General features: G+C 34.3%; 1 long non-coding RNA gene across 1 annotated transcript; it reads right to left on the reverse strand.

The window, feature by feature from the left end:
* Nucleotides 1-1,517: 1,517 nt before the first annotated feature.
* On the reverse strand, nucleotides 1,518-2,990 carry LOC138876982 (uncharacterized). The gene is made up of 2 exons (XR_011402302.1): nucleotides 2,533-2,990; nucleotides 1,518-1,761 (listed from the first exon to the last, which is right to left on the reverse strand). It is a non-coding gene; the product is annotated as an uncharacterized lncRNA (long non-coding RNA).
* Between the last annotated feature and the right edge of the window lie 4,460 nt (nucleotides 2,991-7,450).

The raw sequence follows: 7,450 nt of genomic DNA on the forward strand, positions 1-7,450 counted from the left end.
CAACAATATCAAAATGATAAAAATCGAACAGGTAGCACATTAGGCACAAATAAATCACAATATTTACAAAATTAATAAAGCCAAATAAAAAGTCAACATGTACTAGCTCGTTTTCTCACGCATCCCTAGTAGAGTCGCCAGAGATGTCACACCTCTTTTCTACCCCTCAAAATAATAATAATATGTGTATGGGCCAAAGAGTTTTTCCAATTAAAGTGACAAAATCTGAATAGGGATTATTTTATTATTCAGAGTCGCCACTTAGAATAGATTTTTTTCGGTGTTCCAAGTCACCATTTATTTGGATCCTAGTCAAAAGAAGGTTTGACTCTATTTTAATCGGTCCGCAGAAGGTTTGACTCTATTTTAATCGGTCCGCAAAAACAAAGTTCGGGTAAAGAATTCTTTTGACCGGGGAGAAGGTATAAGGCATTCCCCGAGTCCCGTGGTTCTAGCACGGTCGCTTTATTGACTTAAACTTGGCTTGAATTAATTTTGGACAAACTGTGATTTATATTATTTTCATGTTTTACCTATCCTCTTTTATCTCTTGATTATTAGAAAAAATTAAAGAATATTTTTGAATAATAAGATGTCATAACCACACTACGCAAGCGAATGCGTGATCGACGAAATTTATTATTTAGTCATAACGGCGCTACGCAAGCGAATCCGCAGTCATGACAGACGATTGTTAGCACGTTATTTACTTTTGAAAAATTGCTGCAATTGTGTTGGAGGAAATATTAACCCTCTTTTTTTCAGAAAATTTATTAAATGTCACTACCGCGCTACGCAAGCGAATCCGTGATTATGACAAAAGATTTATAAATTAATTAAAACTATTGAATATGACATGAAATTGATGAATTAACATATTAAAAGTTAAGCGTCACGCTACACAAGTGAGTCCGTGAAGTTAAAGCGCACCTACTATTTGCCTAACGTTTAAATTAATTAAAGGGAAACTAGTTAATTAAAATAGTAGAAAAATATGATATTATTATTATTTTTTCGAGCTTTATAGTTGGGAAAAATTATGCAAATAAATGTTGGATCAACTTTACCTATTTTAAAAGAAATGAGCCAACTTCTTGTTAAAAGAAAATGGGCCAGCTTGTATGGAGCTTTTGGGCTGCTGGAATTTATTATTAAAATGGGCCAAGAAATGAATTTCAATTGGCCCAATGCTAAATAGAAGAAAAGAGGTAATTTTGTTGTTCAAAGGTAAATGGGCCAACTTTTATCTTTGATTCAATAAGGCCCAAAGTTGATACAATCTTAGCTCTTTACTTAGTTTGAGTTCATGACCATTAACTACATAGTCACAATTATATAAACGCCCACTTTACAAAAATAGTCATTTTTGCAAATCCAGCAAAATGGCCAGCTTCACAAAGATATTATCACAGCATTCCTAGAAGCATATGTTGGCAGTGAAATTTCAGCAACTAAAACGAACTCATGTTATGTGTTATACACCTAAAGTTATTCATGGCATTGTTACTCGGATATAATAGCTTGAAAACATGCTTAAAAAATCCATAAACGACTTACATATCACATTCAAAAACTTACAACTCAATATTCAAGTATTATGAAGGACTATATTCACATTATCACATGCTTGATACATAACAATAACATACAAGCTCTTTTGTTGTCAAACTATTCATCACATCAAACACATTTAAATGGTGCAGCATGTTCAAGTTGTTCCCATTGCTGAAAATACGTACATTACGAGTCTTAAAGGATTACCTGGTAGCAAAAGAATAAACAGTAGTTCAGCAACTAAAGCAGCATAAAAACAGCAGCAAAATAGCAGCAAAACCAGCAGCAAATCCGTGTTAAAACAACCCGAAACCTTAGAGAGGGAACCCAGAAACGAACTCTAAAGAGGACTTATACTTTTCTAAAAGTTTGCACTCTAAGATTCACTCCCAAAGCTCACCATTTCAGCTTACTTTTCATGTGTTCAACTGTTGATTTTTTTTTTGTTTTTGTGACAAAGCAATTATAAAAAATGCCCCCTGTGGAAGTGTGATGGAGTCCCCTCTATATATCAAAACAACCAGCTATTTCAAAAAATTAAAAATCAATCTTTTTGACAGATTTTTCTACAAAATCTGCTCTTAAATTCAAAAAGCAAGACTTTCTAGTTCAAATCTTGTCAAGTATTTCAAACAAAATCTGCTCTCCACTATTCAAAGATAGACTTTATTCAAATAATGTCCAAAGGTCTACATTTTCTTACCAAACAATTTGACTTTTGAGTGTTGTACTCAAAGAGTCTTGAAGCAGTAAACAAACAACCAAACAAGTACCATATACTCTTAAGTATTTTTCATTACCTCACTTTTATCAATACAAAACTATTTTACTACTTCAACAAGTGCAAAAACAGAAAATTTAACATTTCAAACTTCAAAAACTAATGCTAAAATAATTAATAATAGACAAAAATAAAATCTGAAAATTAAAAATAAAAATAAAAAAATCAGTCAGCCATGAAAAAGAATAGTATTTTACCATTTTACACATCAAAGGCCAAAAAAATGGTGGTATGCCAAAGAGGGTGTTCCGGGAGGTCGCCGGAATTAAGCCGGATTTTGGTCGCCGGATTTTTGGGGTAGAATTGACATCAATAGCTAGGTCTTGAGGAGCTCTATCCATTGATGTAGGTATTTTGGAGGTGGTAGTGGTTGGAGCTTCAAGAAATTGGGCAAAAAAGTGGCGGGAAAGTTTCCTAGATCTAAGATTCAAGGAGTTTGAGGGATATTTTTAGGATTTGGTTTGGAGATATGGAAAGAGGAAGTTTTGGAGATTACGTGGTGTGAATTTGGAGGTGTTTGGAGGTGGTCCGCCGGCGGCGGCGATATCCGGCAGGCGGCGGTGGGCGGAGCTGGGGCGGCGTAAAGAGAGTGAAGAGAGAGAGAGAAGAGAGAAGAAGGAGAGGGAAAGAAGAGAGAGGAAATAAGGGGGAAATGGGGAAGTATTTGGGGATTTTAGGCTTTAAATACCTAGGATGAAGATCAAACTAGGACCATTGGATTAAATCAAGATGGGTGGATGAGATTGAATCTTGTCACTTAACCAAAACGACGTAGTTTCAAGACAAACTACGTCGTTTTTAGCTCTTCTTGGCAGCCCCCTTTTGGACCGGGTTTGGGCTCTTTGGGCTCAAATTTTGGGCCAATTTTGGCACAATTTTAATTAAATTACACTAGCCCAAACCCCACCCCATTTATCAAACCATTACTCAACTCTTAAAACCTATACATACACAAATAAGAACAAACACACACACACACATACATATTATATATATATATATATATATATATATATATATATATAAAGCGAAAATTAGGCATTTACATATATAATTTTTGTTATATTAGAAACCAATTGCCTTGGGCGGGAAAGCATAATTTCAAATATTCCGACCGAAGTCGGTCGAAATTTTTGAAAAATTTTAATAAAAAAATATTTTTGTAGATAATATACAAGTATGACTAGGTCTTGGTCAAATATTGACTAAGTTCCGACCGAAATCGGTCGGAATTTTTATTTTTTTGCCGTGGGACTACTATTTTTGTTGTCAGAAATATTTTCTTTAACTTTTGCGACCAATTTATTCAATTTTCAACCGATTTCGGTCATTTGTTTTTTCCGACCGACTTCGTTCGGTATTCCGTGGACGAATTTTGCCAGGTTTCTAGTAGTGACACACATCTCGAGTCACACATCTGCTGCTGAAGGTGTACATTAAAAAAACACTTAAAGTCATACTTCTCCAAAAGTCAAAATGTGTGACACCTGTGGGATATAAACTGGTAATTAGAAGAATTGTTATTCAATATTAGGTCATATAAACAGATTAGAAGAAGTACTTTGCTCTTGTTAACCACCTCTCAAGGCTTTATTTTGGGCGTACAAGCTCGTGCAAAATCTCTCCTTGGTTGCATTAAAATGACTTGAACCCAATCCAGCCTACAGTCTACAGTAATAAGTAGTATTAAATAATATCACAAGTTGGAAGAATAATTGTTAAATATTGTAAGAGTGACATTCAAAAATGTTGGCTAGAAGGTTTCTAGACATTAAATTCTCTTCGTTGGTTCTAAATTCAACTCAAGATGTTTTGGCCATGCGAAACTAATTTATCAATTTTGTGATTTTCGAATTATTAGCTCTTTCTCATTCATCTGTCGTTTTAACTCTAATTATAGTCAAAATAAAGTTGTTTGGATTTAGTGGTTGCTATGTGTCTCCCGTTGATGTTAGCCATCTTAGATTAAGATATATACATAGTTGATATTTCTTTTTTGCTTCCCATATGGTGTTTGATATCTATACTGAAATACAATTAATCCAGATTTACGTTGCGCAAAGTTCATTAAGGAAAAAACACTCCCTATTAGTATTTTGCATTTTCTATTAATAATTTTTTTAATTGATATGACTTGAACCTGAAATCTCTAATTAATGATGGAGGGATTCTACCTATCCCATCACAAACCTTGGAGATAGTTGATTTCTCGTTTTGGCTTAACCACTTAAAAAATATAAATAGATAGAAGAAACAATATATTAAAAGAAAAGTAATAGATGAGTGAGGGAAAAAATAAAAAATTGAAAACTCGAGGAACAAAGTAGAAAAAATTGTCAAAAACTGAACTAATGAAAATTTGCAATATTTGGTTAGTTTAATTTTAATATTTAGAGAACTGTCTTATCCGGTTAAAATTGAATCAAATTGTCACGATCCGGAATTTCTACCTTTGGGATCGGGATGGCGCCTAACATTTTACTTCCTAGACAAGCCAACGTTAGATGTAGTTGTTAACCATTTTTAACAAACTTCAAATACGATGACAATAAAGAAACTGAATAGTCTGAAACAAGGTAAATAAACTAATAAGTGACAAAATCCAAATACAACCTCGAAACTGGTATCACGAATACATGAGTGATTAAAATACTACAAATAATGGTCTGAACTAAATATAACTGTCTGAAGAAAATAAAAAGCTAAAAGTAATAGAAGGGGACTTAAAAGCTACGGACGTCATGCAACTGTACCTCAAAGTCTCCTCTGAATAGCTTGATCCGAGCAAGTCTGAGGAGTGCCGCTGGGACCAACTCCGGTATCTGCACAAGAAGTGCAGAGTGTAGTACGAGTACAACCAACCCTATGTACTATGCAAGTATCGAGCCTAAACTCGACGAAATATTGACGAGGCTAAGGCACTTACATTAACCTGTACGTAGTAGAAATAATAATAACAAAAAAGACAAGAATAAAAGTAAAGCGGGTAATTCATATCAACGAACTCAACCCCAACTAACAGAGAGTCTTGAATGACAAGTCATATAACTTATCTCAGCAACCGAGGCCAATCCAACAATCATAACAAATATAACTTTTATCAACATATTGCGGTGTGTAACCCGATTTCACAATATAAACTTTAAATAATATGTTACGATGTGCAATCCCAAAATATATTCATCTGCCAACATCATAGTTCGTCCTTATTCCGTCTTTTCAATTCATTTCCTTTCAATTTTCGTTGCGGCGTGCAACCCGTTGTAATACCCCTTTTCTACCCCCGCCAAAAGATATAAGATGTGTGTTATGTTATGGATTATGGTGGGTTAAAGAGTTTTCCAATTAAAGTGATAATTTTGAAATAGGAATTATTTTATTGTTCAGAGTCGCCACTTGGAATTGATTTTTAGGTGTTCCAAGCTACCTTTTATTTGAATCTCTATTCAAAGGAAGATTTGACTCTTTTATTATCGGTCCGCGAAAACAATTCTGTTGACCAGGGAAAAGGTGTAAGGCATTCCTCGAGTCCCGTGGTTCTAGCACAGTCGCTTTATTGACTTAAAACTTGACTTGATTTAATTTGGACAAACTGTGATTTTTTTTAATATTTACCTATCGGTTTTTAATTAATAAAATTATTAAAGAAAATCTTAAATAATATTAAATTGTCCTAACCGCACCACGCAAGTAAATGTGCGACCGAGACAAATTTTATTAATTTTATCATTACCGTGCTACGTAAACGAATCTGCAATCATGACAAGGATTATTAGTACGCTATTATTCTTTAGAAGAATTACTACATTTGTGAAAATAAATTGTGAAATTTATTTAAAGTCGAAATATCGCGCTACGCAAGTGAATCCACGATTTATAGCAAGGGATCAACTAATTTAGGAATTAATTAAAGCTAATGGATATGATATGAGATTATTAAATTAAAGGTAGTTAATTAATTAGTAACCGAAATATGATTTTTATTGAAATTAATTGCTGGAAACATGACACTTTACTGTGACAACATAGGTACCACTTACCTATGTCAAAACAGAGTCTTTCGCAGCCACATGAAGCATATTGCCATTGTTTTTTATTTTACTCGTAAACAAGGGCAAAAACATTGCCTTCATGTCATGCATGTCTACACCGCAGACCAGATAGCAAATGTTCTCACCGAGTTTTGCCCAAGACTCGTCACCAGCGACAACTTATCAAGTTAGGTGTTGTTGAGACACCCCTTAACTTGCGGGCATAATAGAGTTAACTAAGGAACATATATTACTGTAATCTTCAATCAGATATGAATTACCTTTCTCATAATAGTTTTCATGAATATAGCTGATACAATGGGTATCTTGCTCCCACTCAAAAGATGTATACGTATATATGTAAGTAGTCAACATTGAATACAAGCCTTTTCATACTTCATTCTGAATCTTATTAACACCACCCATCTTCTCCCACCCCCTCCTCTTCACTGAACCTCTCTGTTATGCTATGTTCGAAATATTACCCAAGAGCAGCAAAAAGTAAAGAAGTTGCAAGCAGGAAAAAACAAATGAATTGTCATTCATTAGGATGAGTCTCATTTAGGAGCACCAGAGGAATGGCTTTAAAAGCTCCAAGCATTTCAGAAGATAAATAAGAATCAGATGATGGCTAAGAACAAAGCTACATGAAGAACAAATCATTGACAGATAAATTGATCACATCTTTACAGGCTAGCTTCAGGGAGTGGTCGATGGAAGCATAGTCATACAAATACTCAAGAAATAAGCTCCTAGCAGCAAAAGGAGCCAACATCAACTATCAATATCCATCAAACACACTAATTCGTTTGCATCGACAAACATTCTTTTACCCACCACCATTATATATCAAAGGAAGAAGTAGAAACTGAGAAATCAAAGCCAGGAAGGAAGAATACCTTTCCGCTCTTCCCACTACACAAGAAAAATGACACTAACACAGAAAGTGCAAAGAAGATTAATGTTATTCCTAAAGCATTGTGTTATTACAGGAAAAGAATGACTGAAACAATCAATACACTGCAAATTTTACACAGAATTCATTCAGTTTAAATTCTTGGCAATTGAATGTTGGAAGAGTCCC

Source organism: Nicotiana sylvestris, chromosome 9, assembly GCF_000393655.2.
Source record: "Nicotiana sylvestris chromosome 9, ASM39365v2, whole genome shotgun sequence".
In the NCBI taxonomy this organism is placed as follows: domain Eukaryota; kingdom Viridiplantae; phylum Streptophyta; class Magnoliopsida; order Solanales; family Solanaceae; genus Nicotiana; species Nicotiana sylvestris.